This window comes from Phyllobates terribilis, unplaced genomic scaffold (assembly GCF_046119375.1).
Source record: "Phyllobates terribilis strain yellow unplaced genomic scaffold, ASM4611937v1 Scaffold_1__5_contigs__length_1240528914, whole genome shotgun sequence".
In the NCBI taxonomy this organism is placed as follows: Eukaryota; Metazoa; Chordata; class Amphibia; order Anura; family Dendrobatidae; genus Phyllobates; species Phyllobates terribilis.
In genome coordinates this window covers 496,099,568-496,120,700 of record NW_027362761.1, presented here as the reverse complement: position 1 = coordinate 496,120,700, position 21,133 = coordinate 496,099,568, and positions in this window count along the sequence as shown.

The window sequence follows — 21,133 nt, the reverse complement described above, 5'->3', positions numbered from 1 at the left end:
TGTACCCCCTCACAGAAGAGCAAAAAGTGAGCATCCTGGTGGCCCAACTAACCGGGGCAGCCAAAAGGGAAGTAAAATCCTGGCCACCTGGGAGGAAGACTGTCGCAGGGATACTAACCCGGCTGAAGGATACCTTTGATACCCGCACCTCAGCCGAGATTAAGCTTAGATTCTACGGGTGCAAGCAGCGAGCGCATGAGAGTATAAGGGACTATGCACTAAACCTACAAGAGGCCCTGAGGGCCATTAAGCAGACCGACCCTGATGGAGTGGGAAACGAGGACAGGCTGTTGACCGAACAATTTATAGAGGGACTGTATTGTAATGCCCACCGAACTCAGTTGCGGGCGATGGCCTTACAGGATCCCCATCTGGGCTTTGCACAGTTCAAGGACAGAGCCATCCGGGTGCTCCGAGAACCGGCACCGGGTGGCGTTATGACCCACAGGCGCCCAGCTATTACTTACCACCAGGAGGCGGCGCCCTTGGCGGCAGGGCCTGTGGGAGCTGATGCGCAGGCTTTGGACAATGACCCGGCTCCAGACCTACACCATCAGGTCCAAGAGCTAGCTAAGAGCGTTGCTGCGCTAACCCGAACTGTGCAGTCTTTACAGGTTTCCACCCCAGGGAAGATCCAGCTGGCATCCGGACCGGAGGACATCCCGTGGCGTCGACCAAGGAGGACCCCACCGGCCAGAGGAAGACCCAGTGACCGATACAGCGAGGACGGACGACCCATCTGCCGCCGCTGCAATCAACCCGGACATATGGCAAGGTACTGTTCTTTAAACGGGCACAACCTGGGGTAGAGGGCCAACCCCCAGGAAAAAGATCACCAGGCCCATCGAACTGGCGCGACAGATATGTGGGAGGACGTCCAGTCTTGCCTGTGGTACTGGATGGCATTCCCATGAGTGCCCTACTGGACACCGGGTCACAGGTCACCACCATCCCGTACGTGCTCTTTAAGCAGTACTGGAATGACTCGGATATTACCCGCTACCCTGACGACGACTTGAGTATCATCGCCAGCAATGGCCAGCCCGTGCCACAGATCGGATTTAAAGAGGTGACCATCAAAATCGGTAGAGTCGAACTGGCAGCACAGGGACTGATCATTGTAGATATTGACAAACATGAGAGTCACCCAAAAATAACTCTAGGAACTAATGTAATTGAAAATTGTCTTGCAGAGGTGATTTTCCTTTTACAGCAGGTTGCCAAGAACGCCAGCTCCGGCGAGCAGCGGGTGCTCCAGAAAGAGATCCGGGCACTGATGCGACGGCAACAGGTGGAACTCTCCGGCGGTGAGATTGGTAGCGTAAGAATGTGTGACCCTTTTCCTATTGCCATGCCCCCAAAAAGTGAAATGATGATTTGGTGCCGGGCAGCTATTGGTCTGAGAGGTAGGGATTACCAGGCAATGGTAGAACCAGTTTACTCGGACAGTAGGCCCACCATTTTGACAGCACGGGGGGTGGTTGATGTACGCCATGGGAGGGTGCCCGTTCGCATAATAAATATCGGGGAGAGGGAAGTGTATCTGCCCCGGTATGCCACTCTAGCTAAATTATATACCATTAACCAAAATTCTATACAATCTGTGGAACCCTTGCCTCCATCTCACCCGGAGGAAGGTAACGGCTCTAAGAAAAACATGGAGGACTGGTGTCAGCAACTACATCTGGATACTGACTCCACTCCCGCACACCAGAAACAAGGAGTCTATCGGGTGGTTCAAGAGTACGAGAGAGTGTTCAGTAAACACCCGTTAGACTTCGGGTGAGTCAAGGGGGTAGAACACCACATCCCCACGGGAGACCATCCTCCTATAAAAGAGAGGTATCGACCCGTACCCCCTGCCCACTACCAACACGCCAAGGGGATGCTTAGAGACATGAAGGAGGCTGGGGTGATCAGGGATAGCTGTAGCCCCTGGGCAGCTCCACTAGTCTTAGTCAGAAAAAAAGACAACACCATGAGGATGTGTGTAGATTACCGGAAAATCAACCGTATCACACACAAGGATGCGTACCCCTTACCAAGGATAGAGGAGTCATTGGCTGCTTTAAGATCTGCTAACTTCTTCTCTACCTTGGATCTCACTAGCGGGTACTGGCAGGTTCCTGTAGCAGAGGCGGACCGGGAGAAGACCGCATTCACCACCCCGATGGGACTTAGCGAGTTCACCTGCATGCCGTTCGGACTCTGCAACGCACCAGGAACCTTCCAACGACTAATGGAGTGTTGTCTGGGCCACAGAAACTTCGAGACGGTCTTGTTGTACCTGGACGATGTCATCGTATATTCCAAGACGTATGAGGACCACCTGAAACACCTGGCGGAAGTGTTCGAAGCTCTGGCGAGTTACGGCCTAAAGGTGAAACCCTCCAAGTGTCACCTCCTGAAACCAAAGGTGCAGTACCTGGGACACGTGGTGAGCGCTGACGGAGTGGCTCCCGACCCTGATAAGATCACCGCAATTAAGGAATGGCCAAGCCCCTCCAGCGTAAAAGAAGTGCGGCAGTTCCTCGGGTTGGTAGGCTACTACCGAAGGTTTATTCCCGGTTTCACCAAAAAGGCAGCACCTATGCAGGACCTCCTGATAGGCCAGTCCCGGAAGGCCAAGAACCAGAAGCCGCCCTTCAAATGGGAGGAGTTGGAAGAAGAGTCCTTCCGCCAGCTGAAGATGGCCCTCACGGGGGACGAAATCCTGGCGTACCCGGATTATAGCCAGCCCTTTATCCTCTACACCGACGCCAGTAACATCGGGCTAGGAGCCGTACTGTCCCAGATCCAGCAGGGGAAGGAACGAGTAATCGCCTACGCCAGCCGAAAACTGCGACCCACCGAAAGGAACCCCGAGAATTACAGCTCATTTAAGCTAGAGTTCCTGGCCGTAGTATGGGCAGTCACCGAGCGCTTTAAGCATTACCTCGCTTCTTCCCGGTTCACCGTGTACACGGAAAACAACCCGTTGACACACCTGGACACGGCAAGACTCGGTGCCCTGGAGCAGAGGTGGATGGCCCGTCTGTCCAACTACGAGTTCACAATCAAATACCGGGCCGGACGCTCCAATACCAACGCGGATGCCCTGTCCAGGATGCCCAACCTGCCGGACGAAGGAGAAGATCCGCAGGGACTGGAAAAAGTTGAACTCCCTGCGTTCCACCGTCATGGGACTATCCAGTATTCCCACCGGGTAAGGAGTAAGCAGGCTGCTACGTTGAACCCCTTACCTCACTACAACTGGGCGGAAACGCAAGACAGCGACCCTGCCGTCCGACTGGTGAAGGAGATGCTGACTCGCCCGGAGGCTTGCCTTGAACCAGACGCTCCGGAGGAAGCCAAACAACTATGGGCAGAGAAGAGTCGACTGTTCCTTTACAAGGGGAAGTTGTGCCGCAGAATGGTTAACTCCCGGACGCATGAACTACTCTGGCAAGTAGTGGTGCCACGAAGAGACGCAGCCATGGTGATGGAGGCATACCACGACGGAGCTGGACACTTCGGGTGGAAGAAGCTGGAGTTCCTGCTGCGCGAGCGATTCCACTGGGTAGGCATGAGGGGAACCATTGAGAAGTGGTGCAGAGACTGTGGCCCGTGCAACCTGAGAAGGAAGGACCGTGCCAGCCAGAAGACTCCCCTGCAGTCCATCATCACCCGGCAACCGTTGGAACTGGTAGCCTTGGATCATGTAAAACTGACCCCAAGCAGAAGTGGCTACGTCTACGCGTTAACCATCGTGGATCATTACTCCCGGTTCTTGGTTGTCGTCCCCGTCAAGGACTTAACGGCTCAAACAGCAGCTAGAGCCTTCCAGCAGCACTTTTGCCGTCCACACGGGTACCCGGACCAAGTGCTGACGGATCAGGGACCTGCCTTTGAAGCGGAGGTCTTCCAGGAATTCTGCAATCTGTATGGCTGCCGGAAGATAAGGACGACACCCTACCATCCGCAAACTAATGGACTTTGTGAGAAAATGAACCAGGTGGTAATGGATCTTTTAAAAACGTTGCCCCTGGAAGAACGCAGTCTGTGGCCTGAGAAGTTGCCCGATCTGGTGGACCTATACAACCACATCCCGGTAGGTTCCACCAACTGTACCCCGGCTTACCTAATGAGGGCAAGACCTGGTAAGTTACCTGTTGACCTGGAAATGGGAGTCCTGACACCCGAGGACACTTCACCAGAAACAGACTGGGACACGGAGAGGCAGCAGCAGTACCGGAGAGTAGTGTTGAGCCACCCCCGTAGTGTTCGAGTTCGGTTCGGTTCGTCGAACACCCGTGTGTTCGCCGAACTGTTCGTCGAACTGTTCGTCGAACACCTTCGAACACCGTTAAAACCAATGGCAGGCAAACAAAAACACATAGAAACACATAGAAAACACCTTCAAAGGTGTCCAAAAGCTGACAAACTGCTCAGAAGACACAACTAACACATGGAAAAGTGACAAGTACATATAGTCATGCGAAAAGAAAAGAGGTGGAGGAGTAAAAGGAGGGGGAGACACAGATATAGGCATGTCATGCCCTTCTAAAATCCAAAAAGTGAGAAGCCGAGACGGCCAGTCCGCTCCTGCCCGTGCCACCTCCGTGTCGCCGGGTTTGTGCCAGAGCCGCGGTGAACCCTGACGGCCAGCCCCCCTCTCCCAATACTGGTGCCTGTCCGCTGGTGGGTCGAGAGAGCCCCCCTGTGGTGGAGGCAGCTCTAAGCTTTTTAATTTAAATTGTCCCTCTAATTTGAATGAATACACTTTAAATCCATTTACAAGGATCTATTGGAGGGCAAGTCTCATGCCAGCAGCCGCGTAATTCCAGCTCCAGTAGCGTCCACTAAAGCTGCTGCAGTTAAAAAGCTTTTATAAGGATCGAGCTCGGCTGTCCACCGCAAGGCATCCTAGTGCCAGTCCCAGCCCCTATGCCTTGGGGTGCCTCCTGATGCTCTTCACTGAGTATCCCGTGGTCCCGAAGCATTTCCTTTGAAAAAATTAAGTGTCCAAACTACAGGTGGTGTAGCTTGCTTAACAGCCGGGATAATCCGCTGACTAGCAGACACTGCTACTAGGCACAAAGTATTTCCTGGGCTAGATGCAGTTAAAAATTTGTAAGTAGATACTCTCGTTGGATGCTGAGAAAGCATTCCATAGAGTCTCCTGGCACGCCATATATGATTCTCTTAAAAAGCTTGGGGTAGGGGTCTAGGGGACCCTTTTATAGCCAAAATCACGGCCCTGTATCACAATACGTCACCTAGGCTGAAGATAAATGGAACTGTAGCACCGAGGGCTCGGTTGCTACAGACGTATTGCACCTCACCCAGAGGTGTGATATCTCACTCTCAGATAAGGATGGAGTGTGGATCAGGACCCGACACCTGCATGCATTACACCACATTGCCGTGGGGCAGGGCGACCAATATGCCCCTGAGATGGGCACGACAGTCCCTGTCCCTGGCTGGAGTGGGGGGAGGGAACACTGAGGAAGGGGAACCCTGCAGTGCAGGAGCAGGGAGGAAGCAGTTCCTGGGTGCATTGAGAAGGGAGTATAAAAGGTGGGCACCATCTTAGTTCAGTGCAGAGAAGTCTGAGCAGAAGTGGCACGGAGCAGGGGCTCTGCATGAGCTCTGCTCCGGAGGCGGGCCTAGTAACAGAGGCCCAGGCCTGCAAGAGGGAGAAGAAAGGAAGAGGAGCGGAGAAGGCTCCAGGAACGAGGAATGAAGGGATCCCAGGGGTGCGGACGGGCGAGTCGCCACCGCACGCCCGAATCCACCTGCGTGGAGGGGTCAGGCCAAAGGGGGAGACCGGTCCCCGAACTAGTGGAGGCAGGAAACGACCCTCAGCTAGAAACCGGAGGCTCTGACATTTTATGTGGCGCAGCCCCTTGCTCCACCCGCTAGGAAGGCACCACATAGGGTCAGGGAAACTGGCGCCAAGTTTACCAAGAGGAGGCCCGAGGCAGCCGGACAGAAGTGTTGGTAAGAAAGGCCAGACAAAGGACACACAAAGGGGGTCCTGTGAAGCGCTCCAAAGTTATCTGGGAGTTGTCTGAGCCCCTCACCTGGTGAGCACAGTACGACGTGGGCAGCCGTTACCTGCAGACGTGGTCTGGATAATAAGAACTGTGAGTAAAGGCCCTGAACTGCATCACTGACTCCGTGTCGTTACTGCTGCTGCCCTGCACCATCACCCCCATCCTCCGCATACACTGCCCTGAGGCTATACTCCTCCCGTGGGGAGTTATGCTACGCTCTGCTGCACCCACAACACCAGCCTTAGCGGTCTGCCCTGTAGCGGCGGTTCACTCTGACCGCAATCCACGGGTGGCGTAGTCGGACATTTAAACATCAAAACCACATAAATAGTTCCGCCACTGGTTTGACCGCCCTGAGCCACGGAACCGGATCGCCGCCACGAAGACTACAACCACCAGCATCCACCAAAAAGGGTCCGGCTCCGGGTGTCCCAAGGCCCAGGGGGTGCGTCAGAACATTTTCATCACCTTTCACAATCACCAATGGGACAAGGCAGGGATGTCCTCTGTCCCCTCTCTTATACATCCTAGTGACGGAGCACCTGCTCTCATCAATTCGCCATAACCCCAATATTAGGTGGATTGAGGTGGGAGGCACCGAGTACAAGTGCTCTCTATTTGCTGATGATGTCCTAGTATATATCACTCAATCACATATATCCATCCATGCTGTTATGGCTGAAATAGATCACTTTGTTACATGGTAAAATTTTAAAATCAATGCAGCGAAGTCTGAGGCCCTCGATGTCTCCCTCCCTAAATCCATATAGGATTCCATCCAGTCCAACTTTCCCTTTGCCTGGCCCTCACAGGGTATCAAATACTTAGGAATTCCTATTCATAGAGACCTCTCCCATCTATGTTATCTTAATTTTGGGCCCTTTATTGAACAATTCCATACAGACCACGGTTGGCAAGTTAGAACTGTAAGATTCACTACGTGAACCACTGGTGTTTTGTGGAAAAGCACATGTACACCGCGTTCCAAATTATTATGCAAAAAGTGTTTAGGAGTGATAAGGGAAGAATTTGTTTGTTTGTCAGTTAAACTCATTGATGGTGATGTGTGTCAGGGCTCTTTATATCACTGTAAGCAATTGCAGACACCTGTGCTAATTAGTTTGGCAGGTGTGTCCAATGAAAGGCAAGACTACTTAAGAAGGCTCTCTCACATTATTAAGCAGCCTACATTTTCTGCCAAAATGGGAAAGAAAAAGGATGTGTCGGCTGCTGAGAAGCAACAAATTGTGGAGTGTTTAGGTCAAGGCATGACTACAATCAACATTGTGCGATGATCAGGATGAAGTGTCTTGGCAATCAAGAAGTATGTAGCTGATTCACAGTACACACGTGTGCGTGCTGATAAGGGCAAATTGAGGACTCTTTCCTACAGGCAATTACGTCAGGTTGAAAGAGCAGCGGCAAAAAAGCCTTGTCATAGCAGCAGACAAGTTTTTGAAGCTGCTTGTGCCTCCAACGTCCCCCGAACAACAAGATGCAGGGTCCTTCAGAGGTTTGCAGCTGTGCATACGCCATCCTGTCGACCTCCTCTATCCACTTCACACAAGCAGAAACGGCTCCAGTGGGCCAAACATTACATGAAGACTGATTTCAAAACTGTTTTGTTCACGGATGAGTGCCGTGCAGCGCTCGATGGTCCAGATGAATGGAGTGGAGGATGGCTGGTAGATGGACACCCCACGCAAACACGGCTACAGCGCCAACAAGGAGGAGGTGGAGTAATGTTTTGGGCTGGAATCATGGGGAGAGAGATTGTCGGCCCCTTTAGGATCCCTGACGGCGCTAAAGATGAACTCCATAATGTATGTGGATTTTCTCAAACAGCACTTCCTGCCATGGTTCAAGAAGAAGAACCGTGTATTTCACAGCAAGATCATTTTTCTGCATGATAATGCACCATCTCATGCTGCACATAAAACATCTGCATCTCTGGCTGATATGGGCATAAAAGGGGACAAACTTATGGTGTGACCCCCATGCTCCCCTGACCTCTACCCCATTCAGAACCTTTGGAGCATCATTAAAAGGAGTGTCTATGATGGCGGGAGGCAGTTCACATCTAAGCAACAGCTCTGGGAGGGTATTCTGTCCTCATGCATAACAATTGAAGCAGAAACCATCCAAAACCTGACAAATTCAATGGACGAGAGAGTTCAGAAGCTCCTTTCGAACAAGGGGTCCTATGTGAAAATGTAACATCACCTAGAATAAAGTTTTGAGTTGAAAACTGTTTGATTTCAGTTTCTAACAACCTGCTAATGCTTATAATTTCAAAAATGACCATTTTTTTGGTCTTTATTAAAATGAAAAGGTTGATCGAAAAGTTTGGGGGATCTAAGAGTGTGGCAACCCAGTAGTCATGATTACTTCGAATTCTGACAATATGAGGGTCATGCTGCAGGTAGTGCAGCAAGAAGGCACTTATGTGTCTTGCGCATCTCGGAGCCCCAAAATTATTTTCCGGGCTAGATGCAGCTAAAAATTATTTTTAATTTTAAATCTGGTGAAGCTTATTATAGATGGCCTAATAGGATCAGTGCTGCACACTGCTACAAAGCCCAAATTATTTTCCAGTCAAGATACAGATAAACATGATTAGTAATTTGAAATCTTAAAACGGTTGGTAGGGTGATTTTAACCAATCATCAAGCTTTTACTCTCCCCAGGATGACACAGGGGTAGAAAAGTCGTTTCGGATCCATGATTTGTTCATCTTTATGAACGTGAGTCTGTCTACATTATCAGTGGAGAGCCGCGTGCGCTTATCTGTCAGCACACCACCAGCAGCGCTGAACACACGTTCAGACAGAACGCGGGCTGCGGGGCATGACAAGATCTCCAAGGCGTAAGTGGCTAGCTCCGGCCATTTATCCAGATTGGAAGCCCAAAAAGAGCAAGGGTCCAGTGACACAGTCGTGGCTTCAATGTTTACTTGGAGATACTCCTGTACCATCGTCTCTAGGCGTTGACTATGTGTCAGACTTCTTGTCTCCTGTGGCCTTGCAAAGGATGGGCTAAAAAAGTGGTGAAATGATTCCGCAAAATTGATGTTACCAGCAGATACTGTGGTTCTGTTACGGTTTGAGTGCTGAACACTTGACGGTCCCACGGTTGGCAAGTTGGAACTGTGAGATTCACTACGTGCACCACTGGTATTTTGTGGAAAAGCACATGTAAGATTCTGCAACAGTCTCTGCTGATACTCCTGCATGCGTGCATCCCTTTCTATGGCAGGAATAATTTCTGCAAATTTACTTTTGTACCGGGGATCTAACAGTGTGGCAACCCAGTAGTCAGGATTATTTCTAATTCTCACAATTCGAGGGTCATGTTGCAGGTAGTGCAGCAAGAAGGCACTCATGTGTGTTGCGCATCCAGGAGCACCAAGTCCCTGTTGTGTTGGTGGCGAGGTAACAATCATGCTTCCTTCCTCTGTCCTCTCCCCCCAACCTCGCACAACAGAAATGTGATCAAGGTCTCCCTCATCTGATGAGTCTTCCATCAGTTCGTCCTCCACTTCTTCCTGGGCTCCTGCACCTTCCTCACTAGTTTGGCTGCTACCATGCGCCCTGGTAAAATCATCTCCCCCACCCTCACATGCCTGCCGCCTTGGTGCTGCCGACCGTCTGGACCTTGCAGATGTTAGCCCTTCCGCATACAACTCCTCCTCCTCTACTTCCTCCACCTCCTCTTGTGCCACCACCTGACTCCGAATTCTGTTTAACATGTGCTCCAGCATGTAAATCACCCGAATAGTCATGCTGATAATGGCATCGTCAGCACTAAACATCTTCGTCGCCATTTCAAAACTGTGCAGAAGGGTGCATAGGTCCCTGATCTGAGACCACTCCTCCAGCGTGATTTGCCCCACCTCTGAATCTCGTTGGCCCAGGCTATATGTCAGAACGTATTGCACCAGGGCTTGTCGGTGCTGCCACAGTCGCTGCAACATGTGCAGAGTTGAATTCCACCGGGTAGGCACATCGCATTTTAGCCGGTGAAGTGGCAGGCCCAACGACTTCTGTAGAGATGTAAGTCGCTGAGCTGCGGGATGCGAACGGCGGAAGTGAGCACACAGCGACCGTACCCTCTGCAGAAGGCCATCTAGTCTGGGATAGTGGGCTAAAAATTGCTGGACAACCAGGTTCAACACATGAGCCATACAAGGCACGTGTGTGACATTGCCCCGGCGAAGGGCCGCACCCAGGTTTGCAGCATTGTCGCACACGGCCTTCCCTGGTTTCAGGTCCAGTGGAGACAACCATTCATGAAATTGGTTCTCCAGAGCTGACCACAACTCCTCAGCTGTGTGACTCACATTTCCCAGACATTTCAATGTAAAAACCGCCTGATGACGTTGAGCCCTACTGCCAGCATAGTAAGGAGGTGTGCAGGATCCCTTCTGCGCAGTTAGAAAGCTTGTGGCATGACCAGACAGGCTTTGGGTGCAGGTGGAAGACCGAGAGGAGGTTGAGGAGGCAGAAGCAGTGGAGGAACTTTGACATAAAGAGGATTGATGCACAACTCGTGGGGACGGCAAGACTTGGACAGCAGCCCCTTGTCCTGCTGTCACCATAGTTACCCAGTGCCCAGTCAGCGACATGTAACGCCCCTGTCCATGCCTACTCGTCCAAGTGTCTGTGGTGAAATGCACCCTGTCACACACAGAGTTTCTCAAAGAAGCGGTGATGTTGTGTGCGACATGCTGGTGGAGCGCAGGCACACCTTTCTTTGAGAAGTAGTGCCGACTGGGCATCTGGTACTGGGGCACTACGACGGACATAAGGTCTCGAAAATCCTCTGTGTCCACCAGGCGGAAAGGCAGCATTTCTGTAGCCAAGAGCTTGCAGATGGTGAAATTCAACCTCTTAGCTTTCTCATGGCTAGGAGGAAATGGTCTTTTACTTGTCCACATCTGAGGGACCGAGGGCTGGCTATTGTGCTTAGACGGGGTTGATAAGGGTGTCCCCGGCAAACTGCCGGTCTGTGAGGAAGATGCAGGCGGACATGTTAGGTTGCCTTGATCCAAAGGTGGTGCTATCGATGTCGGACAGCGCTCAAGACCAGCTGGTGTTACCACCTCCAAAGAAAATGATGACCTGCCAATCACGCTGGCTGTTGCGGGTAAAGAGGTGGCAGGTCTGCGCCCCAAAACAGGTGTGACTGCTGTCCCCCCAGTCACAGAGGATGAAGAGGCCGCGGATGCACAAGATATGGCAGACGGTGGTTGGCCCGGCCGGCTAGGCCGCATTGTAGCACACTGAGCTTCCCACTGCAACTTATGCTTCATGTCCATGTGCCGGTTCATGCATGAAGTACTCAAACTATGTATTTTTTGGCCTCTACTTAGCTTTTGCTGACAAATGTTACAGATAACACGAGTTGGGTCATCTTTATCGATCTGAAAAAATGCCCAGGCTATGCAAGGCTTAGCACCCATGCGACCTGAAGAGCCACCACGACTTGTGGTGAGAGGCAGAGTTGTGTTTGAGGATGCAGTTGTTGACGTGCTTCCAGTACTACGTCTCTGTCCAGGAAGGCGCAACCTGACCTCGTCGTCACTAGCATCTTCCTCCACCTCCGCTGCTGACCTCATCTCTTGGCTGACTGTGGGTTGACAGTAAGTGGGATCTCCGACCTCATCATCATCACCCTGTGCGTTATCACACCCGTCGTCCTCAGAGCCAACCTGTTCCTGCCCTGACAAAAAACTAAAGTTGTCGCTCCAATCAGGTATTTGAGTCTTATCATCGTCTTCCTCATTGTCTCCACCAACAGGAGTTACAGTTTGGGAATGAGGGTCTACATTATGGTCAGAACCTTCTGCGTCTGGTCCTGGATCCGACTCATAAAGATTCTGGGCATCAGTGCAGATCATTTCCTCATCTGGATTCACAGAAGCGCTGGAGTCGACCTCTGATTCCCAGGCTATAGTATGAGTAAACAGCTCTGCAGACTCAACCATCTGTTCTACCTCATACTCAGACGGGCAGCTGGAGATTTGGGAGCTGTGAGGAAGCAAGTGCGATTTGGGTGACACCTTTGAGGACTGGAGTATTTGTGATGTTGAAGTTGATGTGGAGGAGAGCTCACTTAAAGGAGCACTTGATATCCGTTGAAGCACCTGCTGTTTTTGTGCCTCATCTGGAATTTGTAGCGATTGGCGTGGCCGTAAGAAAGGGATCTTATCACATTGTCCGCTAAAAGAAGTAGACATTTTAGTTTGGCTGGAAGATGGTCTTTCTTCTGCACCTACCCCACGGACACAACCTTTTTTCCCCTTCCCAACACGCCTATTCCCCTTTCCACCAGCAGCAGGCCTTTTTCCACTCATTTTGGTGGTTAACTAATTCACAACTCTGGAGTTGTTTGCACAAAAAAACAATGGATGGTAACCGAGCAGAGCTGAGTGGCCAAACTGTGGTATTAGGCCAAAACTATTGGCTGGGTTAGATGCAGAAAAAAATTATTTTTAATTTGCAACCTGATGGAGGTCAGTATAGATGGACTAATAGACCAAGTCCCACACACCGCTAGAAGCCCAAATATTTTTTCAGAGCTAGATGCAGAAATTTTTTTTATTCAATTTGCAACCTGATGGAGGTCAGTATAGATGGACTAATAGACCAAGTCCCACACACTGCTAGAAGCCCAAATATTTTTTCAGAACTAGATGCAGAAAAAAATTATTTTTAATTTGCAACCTGATGGAGGTCAGTATAGATGGACTAATAGACCAAGTCCCACACACCGCTAGAAGCCCAAATATTTTTTCAGAGCTAGATGCAGAAAAAAATTATATTCAATTTGCAACCTGCTGGAGGTCAGTATAGAAGGACTAATAGAACAAGTCCCACACACTGCTAGAAGCCCAAATATTTTTTCAGAGCTAAATGAAGAAAAAAATTATTTTTAATTTGCAACCTGATGGAGGTCAGTATAGATGGACTAATAGACCAAGTCCCACACACTGCTAGAAGCCCAAATATTTTTTCAGAGCTAGATGCAGAAAAAAATTATTTTTAATTTGCAACCTGATGGAGGTCAGTATAGATGGACTAATAGAACAAGTCCCACACGCTGCTAGAAGCCCAAATATTTTTTCAGAGATAAATGAAGAAAAAAATTATTTTTAATTTGCAACCTGATGGAGGTCAGTATAGATGGACTAATAGACCAAGTCCCACACACTGCTAGAAGCCCAAATATTTTTTCAGAGCTAGATGCAGAAAAAAATTATTTTTAATTTGCAACCTGATGGAGGTCAGTATAGATGGACTAATAGACCAAGTCCCACACACCGCTAGAAGCCCAAATATTTTTTCAGAGCTAGATGCAGAAAAAAATTATATTCAATTTGCAACCTGCTGGAGGTCAGTATAGAAGGACTAATAGAACAAGTCCCACACACTGCTAGAAGCCCAAATATTTTTTCAGAGCTAAATGAAGAAAAAAATTATTTTTAATTTGCAACCTGATGGAGGTCAGTATAGATGGACTAATAGACCAAGTCCCACACACTGCTAGAAGCCCAAATATTTTTTCAGAGCTAGATGCAGAAAAAAATTATTTTTAATTTGCAACCTGATGGAGGTCAGTATAGATGGACTAATAGAACAAGTCCCACACGCTGCTAGAAGCCCAAATATTTTTTCAGAGATAAATGAAGAAAAAAATTATTTTTAATTTGCAACCTGATGGAGGTCAGTATAGATGGACTAATAGACCAAGTCCCACACACTGCTAGAAGCCCAAATATTTTTTCAGAGCTAGATGCAGAAAAAAATTATTTTTAATTTGCAACCTGATGGAGGTCAGTATAGATGGACTAATAGACCAAGTCCCACACACCGCTAGAAGCCCAAATATTTTTTCAGAGCTAGATGCAGAAAAAAATTATATTCAATTTGCAACCTGCTGGAGGTCAGTATAGAAGGACTAATAGAACAAGTCCCACACACTGCTAGAAGCCCAAATATTTTTTCAGAGCTAAATGAAGAAAAAAATTATTTTTAATTTGCAACCTGATGGAGGTCAGTATAGATGGACTAATAGACCAAGTCCCACACACTGCTAGAAGCCCAAATATTTTTTCAGAGCTAGATGCAGAAAAAAATTATTTTTAATTTGCAACCTGATGGAGGTCAGTATAGATGGACTAATAGACCAAGTCCCACACACCGCTAGAAGCCCAAATATTTTTTCAGAGCTAGATGCAGAAAATTTTTTTATTCAATTTGCAACCTGATGGAGGTCAGTATAGATGGACTAATAGACCAAGTCCCACACACTGCTAGAAGCCCAAATATTTTTTCAGAGCTAGATGCAGAAAAAAATTATTTTTAATTTGCAACCTGATGGAGGTCAGTATAGATGGACTAATAGACCAAGTCCCACAACACTGCTAGAAGCCCAAATATTTTTTCAGAGCTAGATGCAGAAAAAAATTATTTTTAATTTGCAACCTGATGGAGGTCAGTATAGATGGACTAATAGAACAAGTCCCACACGCTGCTAGAAGCCCAAATATTTTTTCAGAGATAAATGAAGAAAAAAATTATTTTTAATTTGCAACCTGATGGAGGTCAGTATAGATGGACTAATAGACCAAGTCCCACACACTGCTAGAAGCCCAAATATTGTTTCAGAGCTAGATGCAGAAAAAAATTATTTTTAATTTGCAACCTGATGGAGGTCAGTATAGATGGACTAATAGACCAAGTCCCACACACCGCTAGAAGCCCAAATATTTTTTCAGAGCTAGATGCAGAAAAAAATTATATTCAATTTGCAACCTGCTGGAGGTCAGTATAGAAGGACTAATAGAACAAGTCCCACACACTGCTAGAAGCCCAAATATTTTTTCAGAGCTAGATGCAGAAAAAAATTATTTTTAATTTGCAACCTGATGGAGGTCAGTATAGATGGACTAATAGACCAAGTCCCACACACCGCTAGAAGCCCAAATATTTTTTCAGAGCTAGATGCAGAAAAATTTTTTATTCAATTTGCAACCTGATGGAGGTCAGTATAGATGGACTAATAGACCAAGTCCCACACACTGCTAGAAGCCCAAATATTTTTTCAGAGCTAAATGCAGAAAAAAATTATTTTTAATTTGCAACCTGATGGAGGTCAGTATAGATGGACTAATAGACCAAGTCCCACACACTGCTAGAAGCCCAAATATTTTTTCAGAGCTAGATGCAGAAAAAAATTATTTTTAATTTGCAACCTGATGGAGGTCAGTATAGATGGACTAATAGACCAAGTCCCACACACCGCTAGAAGCCCAAATATTTTTTCAGAGCTAGATGCAGAAAAAAATTATATTCAATTTGCAACCTGCTGGAGGTCAGTATAGAAGGACTAATAGAACAAGTCCCACACACTGCTAGAAGCCCAAATATTTTTTCAGAGCTAGATGCAGAAAAAAATTATATTCAGTTTGCAACCTGATGGAGGTCAGTATAGATGGACTAATAGAATGATGCTATGCCCAAAAGATTTTACTTCACTAGGTGCAGTAAAAAAATTGGTATTCTATACACAGGTGGTATATCTTGCAACACAGATAGGCTACTCCACTGACTAACACACTCTGCAATAGGCCAAAAAGGATTAGCTTTGCTAGATTCAGCCAAATGCTGTGAAAAAAACTTGCACAGCACTGGCACAGACCTGCCTGGCAAAAACTGATAGGAACTGATGTAACCTAGTCCTGAAAAGGACTGCAATCACAACTATTCCCTACTCCCAAGCTATCTGTATATTTGTGCGAAAATTGGCTTGAAATTAACAAGGTATAGCGCACACAGCAACAGCGGTGCCGTCTAACATGCAGCTGCAGCAGTGAGAAAATGGTGGCGATGGGGAAAATGGCTTGGTCTTATAGGGCAAGGACATGTGACATACACTGCCAATCACACATGCCCTTGCTTGTGTGAAAAAAAGCACTTCGCTCCGTGTGTGCGCTGCTGATAGGCTGACAGATTGCACCTCCCCACTGCAAATGCGGGAAAGAGAAAAAAAAATGGAGATCTTCATTGTTCCTGCAGAGATCCATCCCCTGCCCCTCCCCCCGCCCCGCTGTACACTCAAACTGCGTATTAACATTAATTTTCATCATTACTGAGAAAAAATCCAGTTATGATTTTGGTGCACGAACAGTTATCGAACATAACCTCGAACAGCCGAATTTTTCTCAAATTGTTCGTGTTCGCCGACCGGCTCGAACACCGCCCAAAACAGCTCGAATTTGAGATTGGCGAACAGTTCGAGTAGAACAACGCTCATCTCTACCGGAGAGTACAGGAGAGCGTGGAGCGAAGTCTCTGTCAGGCTAGGGAAAGACAAGAGAAAACTTACAACCAGTATGCTCCCGCTGTTCCCCTGGAACCCGGAGAGCAGGTCTTGAAGAGGAAGAGACGGCTCCACAAGTTGGACGACCAGTGGGAAAAGGACCCGTACACCGTACTGCCCTCAAGCCACGAGAACCCGAAGGTTTGTACCATCAGTAAAGACGGAGGGGAAACCACAGCTATTGTATCCCGGGACCACCTGAAGAAGTGTCCCGAACAACTGAGGAACCCTGAAGAGGAACAAGAAGACCATCGACCCGTAGAGGAAAGGGAAGATATGGTTAGTACTGTGCTCGGGGACTTCCCTCGGTCTTGGACTCAAGTCAATGGTGCAGTTGTGGTACCCATACTCACCTTCCTCCAACCAGCATCCCAAGCACCTACGGAGCAACAGGTAGAGCTGGAAGAACAGCCGGTCCAGGAGGCAGAAGACCCCACACCCGCAGACCAGGAGGATCAACCCTCTGCTTGCAGTGAGCCTGCCATATCCCTAGTGAGCCAAAGAGCCGGTAGACAGCTGCCCAGTTTACCCTTGACAGCTCCTACACCCTGTAGTTCAGGGCTAGGCAGTCAGCTCCGTAGGTCCACTAGGGCCACTAGAGGCCAGTTACCCGCACGGTGGAGGATTTGAAGTGTATAAATTGTTTTATTTATGTTTACCTGTGTATTGTTGCTTGTGTATAATTTTGTGTTTCTAGTTATTTGTAGGAGTCCTTGGTGGATTTACCGGGAATCCTTGTACATAGTTGGAGCGTAACCCAGGACGGACTAAAGACTGTTAAGGACTCGGGGTAGGACAAACCCCTACCTGGTTACGTCTCCCTGTTTTGGTGAAATGGACACCTTGCTTTTCTTCAAAGACTGCACCCGGTTACGGACATGCCGTAACCATCTTTATATGTTTTTCTTATTGTATTATTATTGTTTTTATCTTGTTATGTTTTTCTAAAATATGTTTAGTCCCGGAGTACTAAATTTCACTAGGGGGGAATGTGACACCCCAGGGGTCTGGTTGCCACAGTGATAGAGATGTTATGTCTGAGAGCAGGTGGGAGGTCCTTTGGTCAGGGATCCTGTGCATGCCACACCTCCTGCCCAGTCTTGGGAGGGGAAGAACTTCCCCTATATAAACCCGGGGCTGAAGCAGGGTTAGGAGTCTAGGAGAGTAGAGACAAGAGACAGTCATAGGAAGAAACAGCTGGAGCTCAGTGGGAGCAATACTACTACGAGTCAGGGGCTGGCAGCTGCAGAGCTCGCCCTGACTGAGAAGCTTTCTTACCGGACCCGGCGTCCGAGGCTGTGGGGACTAACTCTTACCCAGCAGCAGAAGCCGACCGGCAGGGGATTTCAGGTCCTCAGGCCCAGAAACCCGAAGGCACGGTCACACGTGTGGGACCAGCACCGCCATCGTGGAGCGGAAGCCAATAGAAGGCCCCGAGTCACCGGCCATACGGGTGAGCACCACACGGTACACTCAGGGACGTGGGCTACTTATATCCGCTTCTAGCAAGGTAGCCAGAAGAGTACAGTCAGTTTGGGAGGCCTACAACTCTGCCTGGCCAGGGGAGATCCCATCTGCTCAAGGACTGACCAGGCCCCGTTCGCTAGCAAGTACTCCGGGAGGGTCTATCGTTGTTACCAGTAAAGACCCTGAATTACACCGCACCGTCTCTGAGTGGTTCCTGCTACCCCCATCTTCCACGTCGGCTGCCCTGAGGCCATACCCCTCCCGTTGGGGGTTATACTATCACGCTGCACAATTCTACACCGGCCTCAGCGGTCTGCCCTGCAGCGGCAGCTCCATAGCTGCAAATCAACGGGTGGCGTAGTCGACACTCAAATAACATCTATCAAGACTGCCACACACTGAGTCTGACCCCCTGGGCACGGACCGGGTCCCCGCCACTCGGAGACTACAACCCTCATCTGATCCGGTTCCGGGTAAGCCCCCGTGCGCGAGACGCTGCGCGACACAGCAGGCCCAGGGGCGCGTCAGTTACGTCTCGCGAGTCCTTCGCACAGTCAGCGCAGGCCTCACTGGCCCCACTTTCAGACGTATCGAACATCAACAGGAAGTCAGAGTTGCAGCGGTTCTCTGACTTCTTCTTGATGTTCGATTTGTCCGAAGGCGAGGACAGTGAGGCCTGCGGTGATTGGGCGCCGGGGTCACGTGACATAACAATGTGATGTGAGCCTCGGGAATGCGAGTGCCGACACCACTAGAACGGCGCTGGCACCGGAGGTGTGTATAAGTGTTTTTATTTTAATGGGGGCAAATATTCAGAAAGAGAAGGGAGTGTCCAAGTAGTGGGCAACCCCTTTAAAACTCCACTGCATGCCTAGAAAGTCACACAGAATTTTGTAAACCCCATTCACTTGCATTATACTCTGGGTTGTATATGTGCAGATATCTTTAATCTATCACCAGGTTTTTGCTATGTAACATGAGAGCTGCAGGATGTAGAGGCTGAAACCCTGATTCCAATGATGTGTCACTTACTGGTCTACATGTTGTCACTGATACAATCACTGTTCTATCTTCTGCAGGTCTAGCATTCTCTGAATGCTGAGCTCTGTATGACCCCGCCCACACCACTGATTGGCAGCTTACTGTGGTCACTGTATATTGATAGAAAGCTGCTAATCAGTGTGTATGGGGGGGGGCGGGGTTACACAGAGGAGTTGACTAAGAGGCACCAGACACCTAGTCCTGTAGTGATAATCTTCTGCTGAGAAAACACTAATTTTATAGAAACAACATCACAGAGCCTGGTAAGTGACACATTCCTGGAATCAGGCTGTCAGCCCCTACATTATGCTGCTCTCAGACTACATAGCAAAAACCTGCTAACAGATTCTCTTTCAGCCCCAGAATGCATACCAAGAATAGTGCCACGAAATGTACTACACTTGTTTTGGTGTCTTCTGTTATGTTTTTTTTGGTTTAAAATTCAGTACCAATTAGTTGTCCTAACATATCTGTATAGTGAGACTTTATTTTTCTGAATTTATAGCTAAATGACAAAATTCAGGCTGCATTCAGCCACCATTTGCAGGAGCTACCTAAATATGTATATGTATTAAACTCAGAGCTCTATACATTTTTATATAGTGAGATGGTAAGCTAGGGTAGGACCTATGAGCATCACTTATTGTATTGCATCCTTTTTTTGGATTCTTTCTTTGTACAAAAAACTCAAAAGAAAACAAATCAAAACCGGCCTGTAGAGGGCGCTCTATCTGGTGCTCAGCTTACATATTCATCTGTATGCTCTTATGACAACTCACTGTGCCTTCACTGACCTGCCTCCTATTTTACATAATGCATCTAGTGGTGTGGGGCTAGGTAAAATAGGAGGCAAGTCAGTGAATGATCAGTGAGCTATTGTGGCACCCCAGGGGTCCGGTTGCCACAGTGGCATTGCCTCCCTCACAGGGGGTGTTGCCATTCCTGGAAGCAAGGAGGGGTCCCCTAGTCAGGTATACTAGCATGCAACACTTTCCTGGCTCCAGACCAGCAAGGGGAGCTCCTCCCCTTAGCAACTGGAATCTGGAGGCGGAGTTAGCAAGAGTTAGTGAGAGGAGTTGAAGTCAGGACGTCGACGAGGAAAGACCTAGGGAGTGGAGCTGCACGGCAATTCACCCCAGAGGAGAGAAGCGCTGAAGAACCAGACACCGGAGTCCAAGGTTGTGGGGCACTGAAGGCCCAGCAGCAGAAACCAGAGGGCAGGAGACTGCAGGTCTCCTGGCCCTATCAGACGCCCGGAGGCTCAGCAGCACGATAGGGCCCAGCACCGCCACGCGGGAGTGACACTCCAAGAAGGGCCGAGCTACCTGCCATACGGGTGAGCACAAAGACGTTTTACTCAGGGACGAGGGCCACAGCACAGCTATAAGCAGGGCCAAAGAGATTAGCACAAAGGGAAGGCCTACAACTTCACCTGGCGATGTGGATTCCCAACTTGCTTCCAGGCCGCCCGGACCTCTACTACCAGCTAGTACCCATGCCCCGGTTTGCCTAACCACCGCAAGTAAAGATAAGAGGAAACCGCCATTAAGTTGTGGACTAATTATTAACTGCGCCATCCTCTGCACTACACCGCACAGCAACATCTATAAAATAACCACTTCCTGCCCTGGAGCTAAGCTCTGCCTGTGGAGAGCTGAACCAACTCTGCTGTGTCATCATCGGCTCCAGAGATTCTGCACCGCAGCGGCAGCTCCATATAGCCGCATACCACAGGTGGCGTCACGAACATTATATAAAAACTATAATCCCCTTTCCCAAGCTCCCATTTTATTGACCGCCCTGGGTCACGGACCGGGTCACCGCCACTGTGACATCTCCCCTAGCAACAACCAGCCCGGCTACCGAGTACCCCACGGCCCAGGGGGCGCGTCACTATCATAAGAGCATACAGATGAATACATAAGCAAAGCGCCGGATAGAGCGCCCCCCACAGGACGCCCTGGAGCACGAGCATATCATTATCTCCAAACTGAAAGTAAAGATTACACAAGAACCACAGGACTGATTTCATCAATCAAGATATCATTTTAATCAGTGTAATGTCGCCCACCTGACAGTATATGTAGTTTACTGAGCACAATCCTGCTGACAGGTGTGCTTTAAGTTAAAAACATGTATCCAGTGAGATTCCACAAACAGATTCACTTTCAGCCCCAGAATGCATACCAAGAATAGTGCCACGA